Raw genomic sequence first — 27,808 nt, forward strand, 5'->3', positions numbered from 1 at the left:
TACGGTATCCCTTAAGAAACTTGAAGCCAAACGCTGGGATGATGTCAATGGGATAAGAATAGGCAGTTCCTTTCTTTTCCTGATTCCTCATTCACTAATCTTCTCCTTCAACATTGCATGAAAGAATAGAATCTTTATTTCCATTACCCTTATTCATTTACTGCACAGATTAAATGAGACTGTGCAGATAACACAATTAGGAAGGAGACTGGCTCAAAGGACATGTTTAACAAATATGTGTTTCCTCTTCCTTCAGGAACCATAAGAATGTGGTAAGCCTGCTTTGTGAAGGAGATTCAAAACTGGTGAAGATAGGCTATGTTGAAGTGCATATAAAAACTTCTGCCTGGGCCGGGCGCGGTGGCTCACGCTTGTAATCCCAGCACTTTGGGAGGCCGAGGCGGGCGGATCACGAGGTCAGGAGATCGAGACCACGGTGAAACCCCGTCTCTACTAAAAATACAAAAAAAAATTAGCCGGGCGTGGTGGCGGGCGCCTGTAGTCCCAGCTACTCGGAGAGGCTGAGGCAGGAGAATGGCGTGAACCCGGGAGGCGGAGCTTGCAGTGAGCCGAGATCGCGCCACTGCACTCCAGTCTGGGTGACAGAGCGAGACTCCGTCTCAAAAAAAAAAAAAAAAAAAAAAAACTTCTGCCTGATCATCTGAGAGAATACTATATACTTTTTGAAATGTTATGACATATCTGTAATTCAGATTTTGAGTCTGGTTATCATACCTGGCCACTGAGGCCCAGCCACTAAGTTTCCTGCACCCCAGAGTGAATGACAGAGAAACAGCTTGAATTCCCATGCACTCAATGGAGTCATTAAGACATCTCATTCTGGAAGCTTGTATTAAACTAGCCTCCAAAAATGAAACACTTTTTTCAACACTTTCAGTGCTGAAAGGGAAGTCTTTTTATTAAGACTTGTTCCTTAGTAAATAAATCACATATTCGGCAGCAATAAAAATATTGGTGAGAAGTGAACGTTATTCATTTCAAAGCAAGGAGCCTGTTGAGTGGTGGTAGTTTTTAAAATATTGATTTGACAAAAGACCTCTCAGCGAACTCATGAAATAATTTTATGCTTTTGTAATTTCATTTGTGGGCTTTCTTTTTTCAAAATTGAAGCTATGTACTTAACTCTAATCAGAACCATTAAAGTCTTTTAAAATGCCCATATAGTTTACAATTTCTGTTCTTTTTTAAAAATCATGTCATGACATTTCTTTTGTAGTGCTAAGTTCTGCGTTTCAAAAGTACAAAGAATATTTATTTGTAAGGAGTCCAGTAAATATTTATGGAATGCCTACCACGTGCCAGGCCTGGTTCTGGTTGCAAAAGATGTTACAGTACACAAAGCAAGTTTCCTGCTTTGGAGTAGTTGGGGAGAGAAGAACGATAGGTGTTGAGGCAGACTTAAAATAAACAATATGTATAATTAAGTAAGGAAGCTATCACTGTTACTACAGAATTAAAGAGAATTAAAGATATATAAAAATGAGTGCTTAACTTTAGATTGGATGTTCAAGAAAAACCTTTTTGAGGAAGTGATATTCAAGAGGAGATTGAACTGGTGAAGCGTCCAGACAGCCATGCAGTGTTCTGGAGGAAGAGCATTATAGACAGAGGAATGGCAAAGCCCTATAAGTAAGGATCAGCTCTGTTTTTCATAAGTTGAAGGCCAGTGTGGCCAGGGGTGAAGGATAAGAAGGGAAGGGTCAAGGTTGGAAAGAAGGCAAGTGGGAATAATGTGGGGCATAGCAGCCAGGAAATAAGTTTAGATTCATTCTCAGTGCCATGGGGAGCTATTGGGTATGGGGACTGGGGTACAGAAGCAGGAGAATGCCATGATCTGATCTACATTTTTCAAAGTGCACCTCATCTGCTGTGTGGAGAGTAGAGCAAGAGTAGATGTGTGTTTAAGGCAACTGCAACCACTGAAGGGATGTAAGCAAGAAAACTGACTCATTGGTTTTGGTTTTTGTTCTCAAGATCTCACTATGGCATAGAAACTGGATTATGGTAGAAATGGAGGTATCAAAGGAGCCAGAGTGAAAGAACTTTCAGTAAATTTGGAAAGTGGTGTGAATTCAGACATGGAGATCAGATGGTGTCCTTGGGTTATAAGAAGAGACAACACTCATGAACAATTATTATGCTTATTATTTATAAACACACAAATATAAGTATAAAACTATTAAGGCCACATAACAAAATGGGAGTGATGCCTCTACAAGCTGAGAGACAGCAAGGCTTGTTAACAAACACCAGAGCTGGAAGGGGTGGAAGAATTCTTTTCTAGAACCCTCAGAGGGGGCATGGCCCTGCCAATATCTTGATTTCAGACTTCCAGACTCCAGACTTGGAGAGAATATATTTTTGTTGTTTTAAGGCAAAAACTAATAAATAAAATGATTATGCATTGTTATTTATAAATACATAAATTCTTTTAATCATCACCATATTCAATGGAATAGGTACACAGCTCATTTTCCTTATATGAAGAATCCAAGTCAAAGTGGTAAATCAAGTTTCCAAATATCCAGGTGTATTAGTCCCTTCTCATGCTGCTAATAAAGACATACCCAAGACTTGGTAATTTATAAAGGAAAGAGATTTAATTGATTCACAGTTCAGCATGGCTGGGGAGGCCTAAGGAAACTTACTATAATCGTGGTGAAACAGGAAGCAAACATGTCCTTCTTCACATGGCAGCAGCAAGGAAAAGTGCCAAGCAAAAGGGGGAAAAGCCCCTTATAAATCCATCAGATCTCATGAGAACTCACTCACTATCCTGAGAACAGCTTGAATGTAACCACCCTCATGATTAAATTACCTTCCCCTGGGTCCCTCCCATGACACATGGAGATTAAGGGAACTATAATTCAAGATGAGATTTGGGTGGGGACACAGACAAACCATATCATTCTGCCCCTGGCCCCTCCCAAATCTCATGTCCTCACATTTCAAAACACAATCATGCCTTCCCAACAGTCTCCCAAAGTCTTAACTCATTCCAGCAGTAACTCAAAAGTCCAAGTCCAAAGTCTCATCTGAGACAAGGCAAGTCCCTCCCATCTATGAGCCTATAAAATCAAAGGCAAGTTAGTTACTTTCAAGACACAATGGGGGTACAGGTATTGGGTAAATACACCCATTCCAAATGGCAGAAATTGGCCAAAATGAAGGGACTACAGGCCCCATGCAAGTCAAAAATACAGCAGGGTAGCCAAATATTAAAGCTCCAGAATGATCTCCTTTGTCTCAATGTCTCACATCTGGGTCATGCTGACGCAAATGTCAGCTCCCATGGCCTTGGGCAACTCTACTCCTGTGGCTTTGCAGGGTACAGCCTCTCTCTCAGCTTCTTTCATGGCTGGCATTGAGTATCTATGGCTTTTCCAGGTGCACAATGCAAGCTGTCAGTGGCTCTACCATTCTGGGGTCTGGAGGACAATGGCCCTCTTCTCACAGCTCCACCAGGCAGTGCCCTAGTGGGGACTATGTGGGGGGGCCAACCCCACATTTTCCTTCTGCACTGCCCCAGCAGACGTTCTCCATGAGGGCCTCACCCCTGCAGCAGGCTTCTGCCTGGATATACAGGCATTTCCATACGTCCTTCAAAATCTAGGCAGAAGTTCTCAAACCTCAATTCTTGACTGCTGTGTACCCACAGGCTCAACACCACACAGAAGCTGCCAAAGCTTGGGGTTTGCACCCTCTGAAGCCACAGCCCAAGCTGTACCTTGGCCCCTTTCAGCCATAGCTGGAGAGGCTGGAACACAGGGCACCAAGTCCCTAGGGTGCAAACAGCCAGCCCACAAAACCATTTTTTCTTCCCAGGCCTCTGGGCCTGTGATGGGAGAGGCTGCTGTGAAGGTCTCTGACATACTCTGGAGATATTTTTCCCATTGTCTTGGTATGAACATCCGGCTCCTCATTACTTATGCAAATTTCTGCAGCAGGCTTGAATTTCTCCCCAGAAAATTTGGTTTTTCTTTTCTATCACATCATCAAGCTGCAAATTTTCCAAACTTTTATGCTCTGCTTCCTCTTGAACACTTTGCCACTTAGAAATTTCTTCCACCAGATACCCTAAATCATCTCTCTCAAGTTCAAATTTCCACAGATCTCTAGGGCAGGGGCAAAATGTGCCAGTCTCTTTGCTGAAACATAGCAAGAGTGACATTTATTCCAGTTTCCAACAAGTTCCTGATCTCCATCTGAGACCACCTCAGCCTGGACTTCATTATCCATATTACTATCAGCATTTTGGTCAAAGCCATTCAACAAGAGTTCCAAGCTTTCCCACATTTTCCTGTCTTCTTCTGAGCCCTCCAAACAGTTCCCACCTCTGCCTGTTTCCCAGTTCTAAAGTCACTTCCACATTTCTGGGTATTTTCATAGCAGCACCCCAGTACCAGTACCAACTTACTGTATTAGTCTGTTCTCATGCTGCTAATAAGATATACCCAAGGCTGGGTAATTTATAAAGGAAAGAGGTTTAATTGACTCACAGTTCAGCATGGCTGGGGAGGCCTCATAAAACTTACCATCAAGGCGGAACGGGAAGCAAACATGTCTTTCTTCACATGGTGGCAGCAGGGAGAAGTATAAGTGAAGCAGTGAGAAGCCCCTTACAAAACCATCAGATACTGTGAGAACTCACTCACTGTCACAAGAGCAGCATAAGGGTAACTACCCCCATGATTCACTTACCTCCCACTGGGTCCCTCCCACAACATGTGGGGATTATGGAAACTACAATTCAAGATGAGATTTGGGTGAGGACACAGCCAAACCATATCACCAGGAAAAGTAAATGGCAAATCTAGGATTCAAAGCTCAGTCTATGTGTCCGTACCAAGATTTTTCTGTTCTGCTATGGTGTGCCCAGATCAGATTTAACAAAGGAAAAATATTGAAAATTCCATTCTAAATAATAAAACAATATTCTATAATATAAAATACATAATTTATTTAACTGTATTGATTTTTAGCTCGTTTCTATACTTCTATAAATAGAACTGTAGTAAACATTTTCTATATTATTTTACCTTATTTCTGATTACTTCCTTATCTGAATTCCTAGAAGCATCAAAGAATATAAATATTTTTAAAACTCTGGGTATATAATGTCAATTTATTTTCCAGTAAGTCTGTGCCATTTATACTCTCACTTAACCCAACCAACATTAAATATATTTTCATCTTGGCTGATTTGATAACTGAAATTTTAATTTCATAGATTAATTTGCATTTCCTTTCATTACTAATGAGATTGAAGGCTTTCTAATATGTTTATTAGCTTTTTAATATCTTCTTTTGTAAATTTAATTGCTATTTTCCTATATGGTGTTAGTATTTTTTTCTTGGTGATTTGTAAGAGCTCTTTATATTGGAAGGATACTAAGACTGTTTTTTTAATTCTTGCAAACAACTTTTCCCAGAGTGTATTCCACATTCAGTTTTCCAACTTTCTGTTGTAAAAATATCATAAATACAAGAGAGTATGCTCCAGCTATCTTTGCTGCATAATAAACCACATCAGAGTTTAGCAGCATAAAACAACAAACATTTTATATTACAATTTTAGGAGTCAGGAATTGAGGTAGGTCTAGAAGCTTTTTTTGCTCTCATGACTTACTCATCTGGCAACTGGTTGATTGAAGGGCCCAACATGGTTTTACTCACATGTTTAGTACCCTGGCAGTGATAAAAGGAAGGCTGAGATTTGCTGGCATTGTCAACAGCAGTGCCTACAAATGGCTTCTCCTGCGTGGTGGTCTCTAGGTAGTCAGACTTCTCACTTGGAGACTCAGGGCTCCAAAAAACAATGTTCCAGCAAAAAAGGTCAGCCTCATGGCCTTTTGTGATCCTGCTGCAGAAGTTACATAATGCCTGCTCCACTGTGCTCAATTGATCAGTTCGTAAGCTCTCCCAGATTCAATGGGAGAGAACACACAGGAGAAACAAAGAATCTGGCCATGTTTTAAAACCTCCATAAGGTATAACATTTTTTAAGGAATAAAGCAAACTCCCCTTCATCTTTTAATTTTGTTCATGATATTTTCACCTGCAACTGGTTTTTAAGTATTTATATATGCTTATCTATCTTTTGGTTTCTTTCATTGCTTCATAATTCATTTTCAAAAATTATTTTTAAGCATCTGTCTACAACATCAAGGACATTACCAATTAATATATTTAGAACAATTACTTTTTGGTCTTCAAATACTTTAAGTACTAAGTATTGTAGTTGCATTAATTTAATTCTTAATTCTTTTCATCCTTAGATTTCCATCAGTGACATATTTGAAACTTCACTTTATAAATGCAGGTCAGACGATACATTTAATTATGCAGCTGCTGTGTGGAGAAGAAAAAACAAATCTAACTAAATAATTCTTGCTTAGTACTGTGCCAAATTTCTGGCTCATTCTTCAAAAATTAACTGAAATACAATGAGTTACACATTGCCTGTGTAGCTAATGGTTCCCTTTAGTTCCTGCAATGGTGCTTGAATATTAAATAATTTGATTCATTTCATAAACAGTAATTGTAGCACTCTTTCTCACAGTATTATGAATAACAAAGTAAAAAAGTGTCATCACATTAACAGCAACAAAAATGTCTTTTAATTAGAAATTATTTTAAAGGACATTCTTCTGGATCATAAAGAGAAAAGAACCTCTTTTAAAAATATGTGGTAAACACTCAATGTTAAATGATCCTTAGTCTCAGGGTTGACATTTGGGATTGGTTCCCAGTCTTTGCTATTGTGAATAGTGCCGCAATAAACATACGTGTGCATGTGTCTTTATAGCAGCATGATTTATAATCCTTTGGGTATATACCCAGTAATGGGATGGCTGAGTCAAATGGTATTTCTAGTTCTAGATCCCTGAGGAATCGCCACACTGACTTCCACAATGGTTGAACTAGTTTACAGTCCCACCAACAGTGTAAAAGTGTTCCTATTTCTCCACATCCACTCCAGCACCTGTTGTTTCCTGACTTTTTAATGATCGCCATTCTAACTGGTGTGAGATGGTATCTCTATTTCTCTTTTTTTTTTGAGACAGAGTCTTGCTCTGTCGCCCAGGCTGGAGTGCAGTGGGGTGATCTCGGCTCACTGCGAGCTCCGCCTCCTGGGTTCACGTCATTCTCCTGCCTCAGCCTCCCTAGTAGCTGGGACTACAGGTGCCCGCCACAACGCCTGGCTAATTTTTTGTATTTTTTTAGTAGAGACGGGGTTTCACCATGTTAGCCAGGATGGTCTCAATCTCCTGACCTCGTGATCCACCTGCCTCGGCCTCCCAAAGTGCTGAGATTACAGGCGTGAGCCACCCCGCCCGGCTGATATTTCTTAAACAAGTTCCTGTGAAACACACGAAAATAAAATAGAGAGTATCTATTACCCAAAACGGAGTTAAATTTCTGAAATACATTTTAATTGGAGACAAATCCCATAAGATTTGTAAAAAGTCTAGGGTATAGAGAACTTACAAAGTTTATTCAACTAGTTAAATTGTGCCAAAAACTCAAATGAAAACATAAAAGTGTCACCATATTAAAGCCCCATCACAAGTGATTTGATAAATAACCAAGAATAATTTATAACTCAAATACTGCTATATGTAAATTGATAGGAAATGTATTGTTTAAAAAGTTCACTTTTCTCAAGTAAAATTAACTTTTTTCCCTGAGGTATTATTAATATTTATTCATAAATTTGCATTCTCTATGGCAAATGCCCAAAGTCTTTCCAATTATCTCCAATCTGTATTAATGGAAACTGAACGAGTGAGAACTTATCATATAATATAACCATGAAAAGCAATAAAGATATACAATTTGTTGTTTATTTGAACAAAAACTACATATAGTATAGCAGAAAAATAAACTAATAGCATTTTATGTATTTATACATTCCTATTATGCAAGTTCTCCTAAGATCCAGAATAATACACTTTGACAATGCACTTCTAATTGCCTCGAGTAAAAGTATCCTCTTTTTTCTACTTTAGAAGCTGTTGTGAAGGCAGAGCAGCATCTGCTGAAGAGACAGAAATCAGCCCCAGAGGTATTACAGGAAGGCACCAGCAAGGACATTGGTCTTTGATTCAGCAGTCCTGTCAAGTATAAATGTAAGTGTGAGGAGAAACAGAGGGCAGGGCAGTGGTCTGGGTGGTCCACAGGTAAAGCCGCAGATCACTGTCCAGGAGCACAAGGGCCCTTGGCAGATGCTCAGTGTCTAGCCTGCCTGCATGTCCTGTCTCCCATCCCTATCTCCATCGTTGTAAAAGCCTTGAGACCATCGCTACTAATATTAGGTTTTCAAATCCCCTGTAGTAAAATACATGTGCAGAGTGTGATCCTAGCTGATTTTTAAGTCTAGGCATGTTGAATAGAGTCTTAAAATAATCATTTCCGTAGAACTTGACTAGGTATCCAAATGTTCACCAGATGCTAGGAGTTAGATTTTGCAGAGGAAAATTGCAAACTTAAGCTTCTTTTCATGATTCAGCAGAGGGTTTTAAGTAATAAAAGATCTGGAGATTTGTAACATAAATAATTCCAGTGCAAATGGGAAAATTAAAATAATCTTATCATCTCTCAGTCATGTCTACATGTGTTTTTCTACCATTATCATATTTCTCTTAATTGGGCCAATTTTTTTCTGGATATTTTATAGCTTTAAGTTATGAGCTGTAATGAAGAAATGATTCCTTTCAGATGACTGAAGTGATATGTACTAAATTTTCCTAAAAACAATCTAGGATGAATGAAACAGAGCATGATATGACAGAAATGGTTTTCTTTGTATGTGGTATTGAATATACCCCCAGCGAAAAATAATAATAACAGCATGCCAGAATCCCTTTTATTCCTTAATTGATTTCTCAGCAGAAGCAATAAAAACATAAAATACATCATTAATTTTCAAACTTTGATGGAAAAAAAACCCACAACATACCATCCATTTCTGACAAGTAGACATTATCTCATAGTATCCACAGCCATCCTACGCTTATTACTATTGCCTGGTCTTAAGTGTAGACACACGACTCAATATTTCCTAATATATAATAGTACAATAGTTTTTATAGTCGATTTAATTTTATTTCATAATTAAGAGAATGAATTGCTAAGATTCCCCAGATTTTTCGTGTTCTTGTTGGGGCGGGGTGGATACCTGAACAAAAGGAAAAGCACAGCATTTAGCCCTATCATTAATCCCTCATTGACTGCATCCTGTCTAGAATGCATCCATTTAGAGTTCCTGGAGAAACGCAAATACATTAATGATTTTACTAAGGCATTACATTTTTAATATAGGTACCACTAATTATTTTGCCTGGATTCCATCAAAGCCAGATGTTCTCCAAATGAAATATTTATAATGCAAACCCCGGGAATAAAAAAATACATGCTCATTGAAGCAGCAGATTATAGGACTTGTGGATATTAGAAAAACTGAGGAAGGGGGCATGATGTGGGTAACAGTCATAATGTCAGAGCAAGCCTCTGAACTCAACCCAGAGAAACTTTATAATTGTTGCAGCCAATGACAGGCTCCACTTCTCAATTTCTTGTAACAAAATCTTACTGCCAAGAGCATTGATGAGCTCTCCCAGTAAAAAAAGTATAAAAATAATGTTAAACTAAATCATAAAAATGCAGAACGTGGTTATTAAAGGGCAGAGGAGAGAAATTGCTTGTAAAGTTCTGGTGGAAATATCAAAAATACATTTTATTGAACTTTTAAGAAATTAAGCTCTTTGTTTTTAAACTAGGGTGCAAAAGCAATAAAACTTAAAGGCTATTCAATAACTATTTCATTCAATGGTCAACAGCAATGATTCAGCAAGTAAAAATAAAAATTACATTTATTCAACATGGTCATCAATCCAGGCAGGCCTGAAGCTTACAAATGATAAGTTTTTCAGTGAAAATAACCAGCTGAAAGTATTTTTGAAATGAATTTTGACTGAAAAAAAGACTAAAGAATTTTTTGAATGTACACCTTTTTCTCAGTAAAAATGGACTTGGTTTAACTTGACATACTATACAACTCTTAGTGTTTTATGTAGTTTATTAAGTTCTATGAAGAAATGTATTTGAAACGAATGTAAATAATGACCAAAATAGCTTAAATATGAACACCATGATAGGCATACAACTAAGAAAATGGAAATGGATCATGATAACTAATCTTTTGCATGCCCTCCAAAAGCACAGAATGTAACTTTTTAAATTATTTTTTTAATAATCTAGAGTTCTCTTTCTGATCCTTTTACCTTCCAAAAATATAGATTCCTGAATGATAGAACATAGACATTTTGGTAGACAGATTCTATATTTTCCTCAAGTTAAATAACATATACCTCTAAGTGACAATAATCATAAAATCAAGCTTCTTCTCATTAAGATACCTAATGTGCCTTACACATAGTATGTACTAAATAATATGGGTTGAACTGAATTATTCCCATTTTCTGTTCAGCTATTAATGTGTCTCTTGGATTTACACTAGAGAGGTGGTGTCCCACACATGGGAATTAATGAGCTACATCTGTAACCAAAAATATCCATGGAAAACCTGTTGAATTGATCCATATCTGTTTTATTAATCAAGCCCACTACGGAAGGGCTTTCTTGTGGTTGTACTACACTTTGGAAATAAATAGAGTGGGGAAACCACAGTTCATTTTAAAAGTTGTTTGAAACTTTGAAGAACATGGGATTTTATATTATAAGACAGCAATAAACTCCAATTTTCGATGGCTGTAATTCTGAGTATATAAGTATATAAATATTCTGTATGTATAATTTTACTGCAGAATATTATGACTGTGGCCAAGAAGACCCTTACTGTTCAATATGGAATTTACTTCTTACTGCCACTGTTTTCCTTCCTCAATTTTTTAAAATAAAAAGACTTTTAAAAATAAAAAGAAATTTTAAAACTAGCTTGGTATGAATAGCCTTCAGCTGAAGCAGATGGCTGAAAGTCAGAAGCCCCAGATTCTATCCTTCATTCTCCTACCAACTTGGAATGTGGCCTTGGGCAAGTCATGAGAGTAAATCTACAATAAAAGAGCTAATAATGCTTTACATGTGTATGGTGTTTTATGATCTAACAAAGCACTTTCACATACAATATCTTATTTAATCTTCCCCACAGCTTCCTGAAAAGAGTATGGCAGTTATTAACGATCCCCATTATAAAGAGGAGGAATTTGAGACCCAGTGAAACTAAATTGCTTTTTCGAATCAGGAACAGTCATAGTCTAAGATTCCCGGCTGGTCTTTGTCTTTCCTCTACACCACATTGCCACCCTCTGGCACCTCCAGTGGTGGCAAAGCAGGAATGACTATAGCTGCACTGTTCAATATGATAGCCACTAACCACATTCTGGTACTGAGCATATGAAATGTGGCTAGTCCCAATTGAGATGTGCTGTGAGTGTGAAATATACACCAAATTTCTAAGACTTGGAATGAAAAACAGAAGGTAAAATGTCTCATTAATACTTTATATATTGATTACATGTTGAAATGATAATATTTTTAATATTTTGAGTTAAATAAAATAAATATAAATATATTAATAAATATTACCAAATACGGTTTAATAAAATTAATTTCACCTGTTTCTTTTTACTTATTAATATGGATAATAAAAAACATAAAGTTGATATGTGACTCACATTGTCCCTATGCGACAGCACTGACCAGAGGATTCCATTGTTCAGAGCCCACATACTAATTTCACAGTACTGGACTTGTTTATGTACCTGGCTTGATGTGGCTGATACAAATTCCCTAAGATGCTGTCAAACAGAGGGCAAGGTAGATTAGCGGCAATGATTTGGGCATTCTCACACATCTTCCACATGCAGGAAAAAATCTGGCTTCATTAGTTGATGCCCCAATTTGCTCATTCATTAAAAGGGTCCATTTTATACCTGTTGAATACTTCAGAGACTTAGAAGTAAAAGTGCTATGGCAAGAACTATAAATTAGTACGGCTCTATAGCACTCTTTATTTTCAAATATGTTCCCATTAAACATTATGAATGAATGAGGCATTAAACTGTTAGGCTCATATATACTATGTAAAATAATAATTATATATAACTTTGTTGTACAGTATGTTTTATTCTACCTACAAAGTCTTTAAGATATTTTACATACAATCCCTAAATAAATAGCTTATTTCTGTTATGGAACAATCTAACTGAAAGTCCTCAGGAAAAATGAGTTCTTATTTAGAAGAAAAAATATGTACAGTAAAAAATAGCACAGATAACTAAAATCTAGCATCTACTTGGCAGTTACTATGTGGGCTCAAGTACCATGCTAAGAGTTACACCAAGGTTCTCTCACTTCATCTTTACAGGGCTTTGAAAATCAGCAAGACGGAACAGAACCAAAGGTCTTAACCACTACTGCTTCTTATTTCAAAGCAATTTAAAATCATAACCTATCACGACAGTATAAGAATATTTGGAATTGATTTTATTTTATTCATTTAAGCTCCACAAGCATCTACCTAGAAAATATAATGGACTACGAACAGTTCTAGACACTGAGGGAATATTGAGCAATAAGACCAGAGCTCTACCCTCAAAGAGAGCACTGATTGATAGGTTTATGAACATGCTTTTGAAAAATGCATACTTATGACTAAATAAAAGGGGAGTCACTATTCATGTTCTAAAGGGCTTCTTTATGTTCCAACACAAATCTTTACAGTGCTATTCCTCAGTTTGTTAAAATTTACCTATTGTTCATAAAGCAAAGGTCTTATGTAAAAAAAAATTAAAAAATAAACTACGTAGTTTGAATTTCAGAGGTTTGCTTTCCTCCATTATACTCACTTGGAAGAAGAGGTGCTGAAATTACCTTAAATATTTTCGAGAACAAGGAGAGATGAAAGCAAACAAACAAAAGGAACCTAAATCAAAATGGCTCTAAGAAAATCACAAAATAATGAAAACTAAAGAGTTTTATAAACTTTTATACAATAATAGTGATAACAAGTTACCTTTGAAGGTAGAGATTTAAAATTATGCATGAGTTAACTATATATTAATTTTTTAAAGAATATTTCAAAATAGAATGTATAACTTGTTGCCAATTTCTTTTTCTTTTTTTCTTCTTTTTTTGAGATAGAGTCTTGCCAAGGCTGGAGTACAGTGGCATGATCTCAGCTCACTGCAACCTCCACCTCCTGGGTTCAAGCAATTCTCCTGCCTCAGCCTCCTGAGTAGCTGGGACTACAGGTGCACACCACCACACCTGGCTAATTTTTGTATTTGTAGTAGAGACAGGGTTTCGCCATGTTGGCCAGGCTGGTCTCGAACTCCTGACCTCCAGGGATCCACCCACCTCAGCCTCCCAAAGTGCTGGGATTACAGGCGTGAGCTACTACACCTGGCCCCAGTTTCCTAATGTTCATGTTTACCTAGAATTAAATAAAAAGAAAATATTAATAGCCAACTCTGGGTGGCAGAATTTGAGACAGTTTTGTGCACCTATGTATACTCTTTTGTAAATTTTTCAAAAAAACATACATTGCTTTTATAATTGGTAAACAGAAAATATTGTAATCGACTCCAAAATCGATAGGTGATAAAGACAAAATTGTCCAGGGGGAGAAAAACGCAAATTTTGCTCTCAATCACAAAATTTTTAAAAAATAATAATAAATGTAATAGGTTCTTCCTTCCAGGTGTTATTGCCCTTTCTTTGATTCAAGATAAAGCAACCTGTAGGCTATTCAACTTCTCTAGACAAGGAAGGTTAAAAATTGGATTGAATTTTCAAGATTTTCTTGAGAAAGCATTTCACCTGCAGCTATGAACATGAGTGTAAAGATCAAAGTTGTAATACGGGCTGGTAAAGCTGAAAGTTGTTATTGTGGCAATCAGAAAAGCAGAGCATCATTAAAGTGTACCTCTTTCACCTTAAAACATAAACTGGCCATCAATCATTTCTAATGGCATCTACTTAAAACTGGCCTTATTATTGGCTCCTAAGATGTGTAAAATGTCAGATGGAAATACATAAACACATCTTTGAGCTGGATAGAGTCTCAGTGATCCTAAAAAGTGAAATATAGAGCTATTTTAGAGATGCCATTTAAAAATTTATGGAGAGAGATTTGGTCTTATAATTTCTTTCATGAATACTAAAATTTTATTACAAAGAAAACTCAGAAATGAGTTATTTGTGCCATTTAATCATTAAATCATAAATCCACAGACCATTAGAGCTGGAAGGGGCCTTCTAGATTATCTCCTCCAATGCCAGTATTTTGCAGATGAGAAAGTAGGAAGAGAAAATGTATTTTCTCAGGGCTAAGCATGGTGGCTCACACCTGTAATCCCAGCAACATAGGAGGCCAAGGCGGGCAGATCGCCTGAGGTCAGGAGTTCGAGACCAGCCTGGCCAACATGGCGAAACCCTGCCTTTACTACAAATACAAAAATTAGCCAGGTGTGGTGGTGGGTGCCTGTAATCCCAGCTACTTGGGAGGCTGAGGCAGGGAGAATTGCTTGAACCTGGCAGGTGGAGGTTGCAGTGAGCTGAGATCGCACCACTGCACTCCAGCTTGGGCAACAGAACGAGACTCTGAAAAAAGAAAAGAAAATTTATCTTCTCAGGAAAAAGTAAAATCACTCAAAAATATCTTAAAGAATCCAGAAACATCTTGAATCTTACCTAGGAAAAATTAGGTATTTTGAATCCTACTAGAACTTTAATTATAACTCAAATTTTTAGTTTGGTTGTGGGCAGTCCTACGCAATGAAGGAAAGACGCTAACAGTGACTGTGGAAAGCACATTCACAATGAACACTTATAAAGTTAAAACTAAAAATAAAACAGACCAATGATTTCAGACCAGGTTATTCATTCATTACTCAGCTTCCTTTCTTTAGTGAGTCAAGCAATTGAAATGAGCGTTCTCAGCCACTTTTAAGACACAATTCTTCTATTATCATGAAAAACTGGCTACTTCTAAAGTTGCTGATATGCTGAAGAATAATGGGACATTCATTCTTTGAGTTAAAAAATCCAAATTATTGCCAAAATCCTCCTGATTTAATGCATTTATGAAAATATGCTTATAATAAAATTATATATATTAAGAATATACTCCTCATCCCCTGTAAATAGATACTCACTTTGCATTATGGACATCCTGGAAGAAGTAAACATGAAAGCTCTTTTTCTAAATTTAATGTTGGTCTAAGAAATAGAAAATAGTAACACTTGGTTTTAAGGAAACTAGCACAGTGCAGGCATGTTCATTGTCATCTGTAAAGTAGAAATAAGAGTAGACTCTTGCAAAATTATTTAAGAATTAAATCAATAATAGATATAAAATGGTTAGTACAGGGCTTGGCTCACAGTTAACATCTAATAAGTCCCAGCTATTAGTAGTAGTGGTAGTAATATTATTATTATTTATAACATGATCACTCTTCCACTACACCCTTCCCTTCAAGCAAAACTCTTGTGATCCCCCTACACTATTTCATGGCTCCATGTGCTTGTATATTCTGATCCCTTTCCCCAAATGCCCTATCCTGACTTCTATATCTGCTGAACTCCTACTTATCACCCAAGGTCAGCTCCAAAGTTTTTTCCTCTTACCTGTGTTACCTAATCCCTGATTGCACTCACTTGTTTCCCATGGTACTCTGCATATATCCCTCTCCTATCAATTGAGATGGTGACTTTTACTTGATTCTCCCTCACGCCCCCCACATACCCCCCCCCCACACACATGCATGTACACATGTGCACACACTCTGGACTACAGTGAATTCATCACACTCAATTTTCTATCACCATAGAAATATCTATTGAAATGAACAAACTCCTGCATAAATAAATGACTTTTTAATTTCATGAGTAGGTGTCAGGCTAGAATGTGCGCCTAGTGGCCTCAGTTTAGAGGGGGAGAAGGGGAGATGGGTATATGAGGAAAGCTGGGACATGCAACTCACCAGCCCTGGAGCCCAGCTCTGCCACATGCCTACCGCTATGACTTGTAGTAAGTCATTTAACTTCTCTGGACCTCAGTTTTCCTTCTCAGCAAAATGGCAGGACTGGGCAAAATGTTATCTGAGGACCCTTCCAGCACCAACCTTTATATATGATGCTATGCACTGGTTTATCTCAATGGTTCTCAAACTTTAGCAGACATCAGAATCATCTGGAAGGCTTATTAAAATACTGGTCAGTAGATCTTATGGGGCCCAAGAACTTGCATTTTTAACAAATTGCCAGATGATGGTGAGGCTGCTGGCAGGGGGACCACACTTTAAGAACCACTAACTGATCTCCTAGACACAGGATCCTGACACTGCCCTGTTGTTATCTGGTGAAAGGCGCTCCTAATATGATAAGATGCAGGCAAGTAAACCCACACTTCTGTGAGGCTGCCATCAGAAGGACTAGGTGCCTACGGGCGAGCCCCAAGGGTGACCACAGAATGAAAGCTTTGCTGACTGGAATTTTGTTAAAGGCTCACTTTGTGGGAAAGAAACTGCCTGACTTCTCAATGCTGTAAGGTATAGAAAACACTGACGCCAGTGTTGGACCCATCAGTTAGTACCTGCTGCAGCTGAAGTCGCATGGATCACAATTGCCATCTAGTGATGACTTTGAATTACTGCATCAAGAGACTACAGAATGAAATGCTTTTTCATTTAGAAACTGCTATTTTTTTTTTTTTACACAAAACTATGTTCAAAATGAGAACCCTTAAGGATAAACTCTAATGTGCTCTAGTCTTATCTACATTTGTATCTCAGTACTATAAAAATAAATACATATATAGTACTCACTATGTGCTAGGCATGGTTCTATGCTTTATATATGTTCAATTATTCACAGCAAACCAATGAGATAATACAAATTTTCCCATTTTGGAGACAAGAAATAAAATTACAAATGTACAAAGCAATGAAAAGACTTGCCTGAGGTTGCCCAGTCAGTAAAATGGTAGAGCTTGGATTGAACCTAGACAGCTACTGGGAAGATACTATGCTAACCAGTCTCTCTTATATCAATTTAAAACATAGTTGCTGAAACAATTAGTACTTGTAAACAGTTGTCAGTTACAGATATGGGTCTGCAAAATTTTATTAAGTATACAGTGAATAAATAAATTTTTTCTGATCCTTCCAAATGAAATCAGTTCATATCCAATAATTAAAGAAATGTTTCTACCTACAGGAAGCCAAATGCAACAAAATGAGCACCAACTTGGATTAAGATTTGGAATCATTTTTCCACCTGCTATACAATCTTAGACAAGTCACTTAGATCCACTTTTTCATCTATGAAATAGAAAAAATAAAACCATAGTTTACATAGTTATGTAATTCCCAAAGATGTGGTTTGGGGGTTCTGTAAAGTCAGACTAAATTTTAGAGTAGCTGCTCAAGTTATCCACTGAATGCAATCACAAGAGCAAAGAGGGAGATCATGGATAATAACTATACTGTTTTTTTTTTCAAATTGTCTCTCATGTGTGAAAGAAGCCAGGACAAGAGATTTGATCTCCTGGTCTACCGTCCATAAGTGCTAGCAGTAAACAATAACACTCATGGTGTTTGTGGGAGAATTAAAGAGCTCAATAAGAAAGATACGCATTTCCTTTATTTTTCTGAATACTGTACTTGGCCTGTGGACCTGAGCTCTGCATCCCTGCCTGTTCTCTGCCTCCCAAGGGTCCTCACCAAAGAACTTGTACAGAAAGATCACATATTTGCCAGTGGATTGAGGTCCAACCCCCTCTCACTCCAATCTTCTCTTACCAGAGATCTTCTTGGATTTAAAAACCAGGTCCCTGATAATCCTTTTAGCTCCTTATCTAAAACATCTCAGTTACCAAATAATTTCTTATCTCAATAGACCAAACCAGAGTTATCAAACCAAAGTACTACAGTACTAGGTTTCTTTGCACCTGTATATGTATAACATGCTAAGACTTGCTGGCATCAAATTCATGGTAATGAAGGAAAAATAAACATAGACAGAGTCGGAGGAATAATAGGTAACAATTAAAATATAGTAGGGTAAACTATCAGTACCTCACTTTAGTAGATTTCTTGATGTCATGTCAAGTATTTGCACATATTTAGTCACCAAGGCAACCCTAAAATTTGGCTAGATAAGTTTATTATCAACACCATTTGAGACATAAAGATATTGACGCACAGAAGTGTAAAGAAAAACAAAGGAAATTGAAGCAAAGAAACTTTAAACAACTTGAAAAAATAAGTGAGGGTTCATATATCCTAGTTATTAGGCCTTGCTTGGCCCCACAATTATAGTTTAACAATCAAATCCTGATATAAGATGACTCCCTCTGATAGTTGAGTTTTATAAAAGTTCTTTATACAAATATAGTAGAAGTAAATGATGAATTAGACTTCAAGGATAGTAAACACTCTATTAATTCACTCAACCAACATGTGTTGAGAATCTACTATGTGGCTGGCACTGTTTTAGGTTGGGGAGTTTAGCAGTGAATGAGGCCAAAAATGCCATTCTACACTTAAAGCTTACATTCTTTCTAGTTGGAGAAGAGATGATAAATGTGAATATAAATAAATATCTAATACCATGTTGATCACGAAGAAACATCAAATAAGGGAAAGAGATAGAGAATGATAGGATGAGGGATGCTGTTTAAAATCGAATGGTCAACACAAGCCGCTCTGAGGAGGTGACATGTGATCTGAGATCTGAAGAAGGCAAGGCCATGCAACACAACGATCTGGAAGACAATTCAGGCAAATGGGAAGTCCCAAGGTTGAGAACCAGTTTGGCTTGTTGCAAGATGGCAAGAAGACCACTGGCCAGAGCCTCGTAACTAAACAGAAGATGGTGTCAAAGAAGAGAGCAGAGCCAGATCACTCAGGTCTTGCAGGCTGTGGAGGGGAGTTCAGAGTTTACATGAACTGGGGTGGGGAGCCACAGGAGGATTTTGAACAGAGTGACAGGATCTAGTCTGCTTCTTTAAATCATTACTCTGGTTTCTCTGGGGAGATTGGACTCGGCACATGAATGGAGATAGGGAGGTAAGGCAGTGGTCCAGGCAAAACATGATCGGTGCCCAGTGACTCAGGATACATTTTCATTAAAGAGATCATAAAACTTGCAGATGGATTGGATGTGTGAGAAGAAAAGATATCGAGAATGTCTCCTGCACTTTGAGCCTGAGCGACTAGATAAGTACGAATACCATTTATCAAAATAGGGGAGCTTGGGGTAGAATCATTTTCTGAATCTTATAATCCTCTAATTGTACCAGTGAACTTGATTTGAGAATTCATTTTTGAAAGTGAAAAAGACTTTTAGTCCAAGAATCTTTAGAAAATGTCACCACCTGTTTTAGGATAAGCCATGTATAGCAATAATTATATTCTGCCACATGGAGTATTCCACTCTTAGAATTCTGAACCAGACCATGGTTCTGATATGATGTAATATTTCTAAGTGTTCCTTTGTAAAAATAGTTTCAAAGACTCATGAATTATAAAATCATGCCTCCTGTTTAGGACATGTTTATAAATATGAATAATAGAAGCTTAGCGCCTAACTCTTCCAAGAAGTACAAGGTAAATGTCCACATTTCAGTTACAAAGAATGTTATTTCCTGAGATTTATACTCTCAAGAAATAAATGTTACAGTAGAAATGGGAAGAAATGTGCTTGGTCTCTGAGCCAGTGGTTCTTTTATGGGAACCAGGGACTTCAATTTCCAGGCAGCTATGTTGTGCTGAACTTGGACTCAAAGATTTGGGGACAGTACCATCACATCACCTATGCATGATCAAGAAAACACTCACTTTGGGGATACAAACCAAAATCACCAGTAAATCCAGCATAGAGCCAAAACTATGTAAACAGTAGTGTAAAGATTCATATGCAGAGAAAACTGAAGGATCACTAAATTCCAAGGAAATTTGGTTTCTTTGTCAGTCCCTACTTTTTACAGAGAATATTCCTTTTAAATATTTTAGCTTCTCTGATGGATCTGAATTAGCTATGATCACTTTTGTAGATGAAGAAGAAATGAAATTCTAGTGGCATATAAACTCTAGAAAGACAGGGACTTTTCTGTCTTCTTGCTGTATCCCCAGCAATTAGAACTGTACCTGGCAAATGGCTGGCATTCAGCAAATCTTTATTGAATAAAAAAATGAATAAAGAAAAGCTTGAATAAATTGCTGAATTTAAAGGAGAAAAATAAAATAGAAATGAATCTTTTCTACTTGTTTTTACATCAAAATTCATGTTGTCAGGTGAAACCTAATAAAAATGTTGGGAGAAACTTTTCTTCCTCGGGGTGCAACTCTTGTCTAATACACTCTTTCTCTGGTGTCACAGTTAACCTCTTATTGATCATTCATGACATTGACTAAGCATTAACAGATTTTTATCTTAGGTTCCTGCAGATTTTATGGGGTCTACATTTCTCACCCATTCTTCATACTCTTTGTTGGGGAGCACTACCAACCTGAAAAGTTAAACAAATAACTACATAATTGTCAGGCTGGTAGCCCCAAAAGATGACTTCTTTGACTGCCTTGTTAATTCTGTCTAATCTTCTAAGATCCATGTCTAAGATTCTAGCCTGACTTAAACTTCTATCAGTTCATTCACCTTTATCAGTTCTGACCTCATGCTCAGGGCTGGCCTTTTTTCCATCACCATCATTTTATCTGTCGTAGCTATTGAGTACCTATGGATGAAAACTAGTAAAGAGATAAAAATGAGAAATGAAGAAGGAATTGAATGGGATACATCTGTTCCCAAACTAAGGCCCTTTTCAGAAAGTATTTAATGAGAAAACAGAAGCCTCACACTTTTACAGCATAGAATCTAGACTGGATTTTAGAGGCTACCGTCACTCAGCCTGATCAACATGAATCTATCCTTGTATCAAGTGTTCCTTGAGATCTTTGAATCTAAAACCTTTTAAAATTTGTATAAGTTATTCTAAAGTGAAAAAATAAATATAATAGAATACATTCTTTTAGGTTGGTACCAAAGTAATCATGGTTTTTGCCACTACTTTCAATGGCAAAAACTTACTTTTGCATCAAGCTAGCAGTAGAATGTTACAGACAGATAAAATAAATCTTTCTCATCTCGCCTTTTGGTGACATCACACTTTAAAAATAGGTATGAGCAGGAGCCCAAAGGAGGAATTTCAGTTAGGCTAATCTGCTTACAAGTAGAATATCTTCCAGGATTCAAGAACTTTCGGCAAACATTAGTTAGCACATTCTTACTAAAAGGTAAAAACCTTTTTTTTCTTTGTCAGGTTTTAAATGACACTTGAGAGGGAAACTTTCCAAACCATAGCCAAAAGCAGGTTAATCCAACTTCCCCCAGCCAGCTCAAGATCAATGAAAAAGTTAGCCCTGAGGATTTCAGGATGTTAATTGTGAAACATAATTCCATTACATTTATGGCTGTACAAACTGAGCAGAGCTCCCCTTGAATATTATGAGGTGTTCTTGCAGTGTGGGCAATTGGTTATACTGGATGCTGTAACAGATACTGTATTGAAAAGAACCACAGTTTAATCACAACCTATTCATTAGGACTGTGGTTCTCAACCTTTATGGGACATAAAAATCAACTAGAGTATGCTTGTAGAAAATGCACATGTCTGGTCCACTCCCCAAGCCTTTCTCATCACGTTCCACGTAGAGAAGACTGGGAACCAGGAAAGCAAGTGAGTAAGATACAAGTCGTCTGTAAACCACACATTGAGGAATACTTCACTGAAGTCTGGCTTGAGCACCTTGAAGTCAGGTCTCTCTCTTTATAAACCTTAATTCCCTGCGCCTACCACTGAGACTGGAACCTGGTAGACACTCAATGAATATTTAGTGAATTCAAAACAACTAGCATTTATAGATGCCAGGCACTGTTCTAAGCACTTTACACATACTAGCTCATTTAGTTCTTATTATAAAGGACTATTATTGGCCTTGACACTTGCTGAACACTCTGCCTGTACACTGTCCAGAGAGTCATATGGCTGGCTTCTTTCAGCTGCCACCTCCTCAGGAAAACCTTTCTTGATAGCCCATCTAAAGTTGCATCGATCCTACTCCCAACCCATCACAAGAGCCTGTTCCTTTTTTTTTTTTAAGCAGTTACCTCTATCTAAAATTATTTTGTTTGGTTTATTGTCTTGCTCCCTTCGCTAAAATACAAGCTCCACGAGAACAGGAATCTCACCAGTCTTATTTGTCACTGTCTAGAAGTACAGTGCCTGAATCACAGTAGACAGTAAGAAAGTATTTGTTAAATTAATGCATTTAGCAAATGCATAACAAATGAAAGCAAAGGAGTTGTATTTGCTATGTAATTTCTCAGTTCTCTCAGAGCTTCTAAAATTTATAAGGGTAAAAAGCGACAGAAAGACTTCTATCCTAGAAATATCCTCAAAATGATTTCCTAAACTACCCTGTCCCAAGTCATAGCATAAACATGAGAAAAAGGGAAAACTACAGAGGGCTAAAATATCTGGGTAGATTTTTCATTCTATGATTCAATATTTTGCTTGAAATGAACCCTCAGGACGTCAGACACATCCATGTTCAAACATAAGTAAAAAACACACTCCAAGATCAAATGTACATGATTTTCAGATTAACCAATTTTTTTTTTAGCCACACAATGACTCTGCTTTATTAGTTTGAAAAGCTGTATCTACATGACACCAAAAGAGCTAGTTAAATCAATAAAACCCAAGCCAGTTGTTTCAACCGTAAAAAGAATAGATAGAACAATTCACTTCAAATGATGACTGTGCCAAACTCATTGATTGTATTGCTTTGTGCCAACAAAATCATCCTCAGGAGCTGACTGGCTGTAGGCTTGGGAGAGAACATTTTAAATGGGTTTCTCCTACAGTATGATCATGGTTCTTTTGAAAGGGGCCACTTGGCTAACCAAACCCATGTAGTATTTCTACCATGGACAATCACATCATTCTCTTCCTCTTCTTTAATATGTTTTTGAGTCTTAGGCAAATGAGAGTAAGGCCTAGGAATTGCTGCTATATGAAGCAATTTTTACCACTTCTACTAAAATGTCAGACAGTGAATGTTGTCAGTGATGTTGTTGGATAGAAAAGACTCAAAATCAACTAGAGACTCAAAAAAAAAAAAGGTATTCCTTGTTTTGAGAATGTCTTTTCACTGTGCTCATGAGGGAGTTGGCCAGATCAGGGTTGGCTTCATTAGTCATCTCAGAGCATGTGAATACATCATAGAAAAATCTTTCCATCTTTGAGGAATTCCTGGTCTCCAATCACATTCATTTCAGTCAGTCATTGAGGCTTAGCATGAAACTTGGAAGTACCAAAATAAATGGTAAGAGGCAAAGGGAGGGGTACAAACAGTGAGGTGGCTCTACTAGGCAAAGAAAAGATCCTTTCTTTGCAAAGAACTTCAGCTAGAAAGAATTTTGCTGACCCCTCTCCCATAGAGAAATATTAAATATTTAGTCAGAATATTTTAAAAGATAGGAATTTTTTTATTCTAAAAATGTCCAAGGGCAATCTAGTCGAGAATGAACATAAATTCTACGTTCACAACCCAAACCCTCAAAACCATCTGACTTAACTCAAAGCCAGGTTTAGCACATTTTGCTTACCATTTTCTGAGCTAAACATGATTTGGATTACAAATTTCTCTGACATTCATGTGTAGACCTGAGAGACTCTGTCATTTCCTTATCAGAAGCAACAGGAGAAATTCTAACTATGAAGACCCACAGAGATTTATCGCCTCCATTCCCAGCCTGACATTTAGCTCAGCACAGAGGGTAGGCAGCCAAAAAGAAGTCCTCTACTAAGGTATGAAGGGAATTGGCTGCTTGTAAAGTCCAGACTTGGGAGTGACACAAACAGGGCTTTTACATAGCCAGCAAAGCCTCGTCTGTTTGAAGTCAGATCAATTGATGTCTTGAACATTTCAAATAAGCAAAATTCTGCAGAAAATAGGAGCCAGATGAATTTTTTACTCTTTGGAAGAGAGGTAGAAAATAGTCAAAGAACATCTTCTAGTTTCACATTTGCTCTCCCAATAGACTTACTCTCCAGAACTATACCCACATGACGTGTATATAGAAACAATGATTGAATAAACTTAAGGAGGGGTAGAATTTTTCTTATTGAAATAAAAAAGGAAACACTATATATCTGATATAAATATATACCAATTTCTCTTAAAATACTACACTGATTTTGAAGGAGCTCCAAAACACTTAGCATCTATTGTGGACCTGGCACTGTCTTGGCAATTTTTGCAAACCTCAAAGGTTAGTTATTATTTTCATGGTACACCTAAAGAAACTGAGGTTTATGGTGATTCTGTAACTTGGCAGAGGACACAATGATTGTAAATGAAGAGACTGAGATTGACTCCTCAAAGGAGTCCCCAGCTGATTCTCGGAGTTGAAATTTAAATGGAAAGAGTCAGATTTCTAAGACTAAGTTTCTTCTCTACTTGCTATTGCTAGTTTGCACCTCCTTGCACATGATACAGGAATAAATTCGCAGCCTGTGTTGAAGCTGTAACTACTAGGTCAGGATTAGTCAGGCAGTTGTGTGCATGTCAGGAATGCTACCTCGCCAAGCAGGAGCAGCCTATGCACAAATTTCCCCAGGAACAATAAGGGGACAAAAATGGAGTCCTCCCCTCTCTCCAATCCTCTCTGACTTTAGATATCTAGATATCTAAATATCTAGATATCTCTGGCTTTAGATATCTAGAGAAAACATATGGAACATGAAAAGAAGAAAACAGACACCCTCTCATATCTAGTTGTTATCTTGTTAACACCTTGTTCTTTGTACTTGTGACTTTTACAGAAAATGAAATACTTCTTTTCTCTTAATTTCACATATGCTGCTCAGAAGCCCCCAGGTTTCATGGAATTTTTATTAAGAATTCCGGCTATTCCAGCAATAAATTTTAGACACCACAGCTTTGGCTAACACAGAGGGGATACATGCCATGTTTGGTACAACTGACCTCTAGGGATTTTTCTCTCTGCTTTCTTCTGCTTTTTCTTCTAGTGAAACTGTCCCGTTATTGGTTTTTATTAATATGATCATATTTTCCCTTCTCAGAAATCTCATTTTTGAGATAAGAAAATAATAAAAATGGTAATAGATAGTCATCGCTGGTATTTCGTTGGCTCTCCTCTGCTCTCTCCTCTGGCTGCTCTATTTCTTGAGCACTTTGATACCAGCAAAGAAAATCACGCACATTTTAGCGTGGGCTTTTTAATGTGTATCTATGTTAATCAGGCCCACTCCTAACATTTGTCATGCTTTGGGCAAAAGTACAAATAAAGGTCCAGATACCATACGTAAACACTTAAAAGTTATCAGTTGAGTTAACAAACTGCTAAAAAAAATTATATTCTATCCTTCTGCCTTGGCAATATGTCTTCATATCAAGCTGGGAGATAAAGTTCAAATTTTCAGACTCTTTGGAGTTCTGAATGCGAAGATGCAGGGAGACCAGCCTGCTGCTGAGTTCTTTTGTTCCCACCCTCAACTCTGCCATGGACCACAACAGATTTCACAGCCGTGCACGTGAACACCCCATTCACACAGCAAAACTCTATACACAGCCTCCAGCAAACAGCTGTTCCCTAGCCCCACGTTGGTCCTAGGCTTGCACCCCAGTGATACAGTGTATGTCAAGAGGCAGGACCCTGAACAAAAGCCTGTGCAGACACTAGAAAGGGCTTAAGATCATCTGCACAGAGAATTCCAGGATCCTGTGCATCCAGAGCATGGTCTAGGAGTGTGGGCTCTGCATAGCACAATCCTTTGGCTTCTCACCCCATGGCAGCTGGGGGAGACATGGCTGGAGAACAGTCAGACCAAAGGCTCCTCTTGGCCCAACCTGGGTAGTACTTGGAGTTAATGTCCCCTTTGTTGTAATGAATAAGTGGGAATCAACCTCTTTAACTGCATGCTTTTCATTCATACCTTCTAGGTGGCAGAGAAAGGTATTTCAAAAGAGATTTGGAACTAGAAATTCAAGATCCCTAGCTTCATATAAGGCAAGATATCTGCACCTTGGTATCACTGAGGATTATGCAACTTGCTCTTTGAATTGCAAGTGCAGTCATCTGATTTCCTGCCCCAGTTTCCAATGGTCCAAAGCCAATGAAGAAACACAGCCTGTTATATATTCCAAAGGAGACATCATAACAATGAATTATTATCTAACACAGAAATAACTTTAATTAAGAGGAGCGAATACAAGCACATATTTCATTGTCATAAATTTCTTTAGAAGACAAAATAAGCAGAAGTCAGAGAAATGTACTCTGGGAGATGAGAGGGAAGGATGGGTTCCTTGGGTTTACATTTGTTCTAAGTAAGATAGGCTGTGCAACTCCTGCCTGTCTAAACTTCTGAATCCACTCCTGCCTCTACCACTAATGATAACAATAATAATAACAGTTAATACCTATATCGCACTTACTTCATGCCAGACATCATTCTAAACACTTTACATGCATATACTTATTTAATCTGCATTAAAGTTCTATGACGTCAGTATTATTATTATTATTCTCATTTTCTAGAAAAGGAAAATGAGGCACAAAAACATTTTTGGAAAAAAAAAACAAACTTTCCCTAAAGTCACGTAGGTAATAGCGTTCAGAGCTGGGATTTTAACCCAGGCAGTGTGGCTCTAGAATCCATGCACCCAGTACCATGTTCTGCTTCTTGAGGTGGTCTACCACCCAAGGACTAGCCAGCTCAGCCAATTGGTCACCATCTACTCTGCTGTGATTCCCCAAGTAACCATGCATTTGACCCCAGGAGTTGGAGGCCTCACCTAGAAAAACTCTCTTTTTGGCTGACCTGAGATTTCTTGCTTTCACCTGGGGTGATCTACCACCCAAGGACTAGCCAGCTCAGCCAATTGGTCACCATCTACTCTACCAGGCTTCCCCAAGTAACCATGCATTTGACTCCAGTAGTTGGAGGCTTGACCTAGAAGAACTGTCTCGTTGGCTGACCCAGGATTTCTTGCTTTCTCTGCGGTAAGAACAGCCTCCTCCTTTTCAGGCCCAGTGACCATCACCCACCAGAGGCCTGGAAAACCATATCACTCCCAAATTCTCTTAACACCTAACTGAACTTTTTATATAGAAGCTTTGTGCATGAGAATTTTCTTATTTTCTTGTCTTAGGGTTCACAAGACATTAGAGATTGTGCCTTATTTTTGTTTCCAATTTACGGTAGAGTTCTATGCATGTAAGAGATATTCAGAGATTTCTTAATAAATAAAGTCCTGCTGTATTCTTCAATAACTCTGAGTTTTAATCTGGCAGCTCAATGAATATAAAGAGCAGAACAACATTTGTATAACATTTCAAATTCAATTGTGTTACACGAATATGGAAAGTATGTATGTGCCTCTGTACATATATGTGTGTGCATGTACACCACGATCTATTCAATATTCAAAGTTCCCATTCAAACAAGTAATATGTTGTTAGTAGTTAAGTGCTTAGAACCTGGAGGTAGATTCCCTGAGCTCAAATTCCAGTCCTGTTACTTACTGACTGTAGGACTTTTGACATGCTATTTAAAACCTCTGTGCCTCGAATTCCACATAGATAAGTAAGAATAATTATGGTAGTAGCTTTCAGTCAGGCAGATTTTTCTTTTTTTCTTTTTTGAGATGGAGTCTCCCTTTGTCGC

The 27,808-nt window shown here is 37.7% G+C and overlaps 1 protein-coding gene across 3 annotated transcripts in view; it reads left to right on the forward strand.

Annotated features, from left to right (window-relative positions):
• Window positions 1-27,808, forward strand: part of COL8A1 (collagen type VIII alpha 1 chain) — a 152,404-nt gene that overhangs the window by 89,654 nt on the left and 34,942 nt on the right. For all 3 annotated transcript variants that reach the window (XM_063630586.1, XM_055259841.2, XM_063630587.1), the window contains one exon: window positions 8,034-8,153. The gene's annotated coding sequence lies outside the window, so the exon portion shown is untranslated. The remainder of the gene's footprint in view (window positions 1-8,033; window positions 8,154-27,808) is intronic.

Source organism: Symphalangus syndactylus, chromosome 21 (assembly GCF_028878055.3).
Source record: "Symphalangus syndactylus isolate Jambi chromosome 21, NHGRI_mSymSyn1-v2.1_pri, whole genome shotgun sequence".
NCBI lineage: Eukaryota > Metazoa > Chordata > Mammalia > Primates > Hylobatidae > Symphalangus > Symphalangus syndactylus.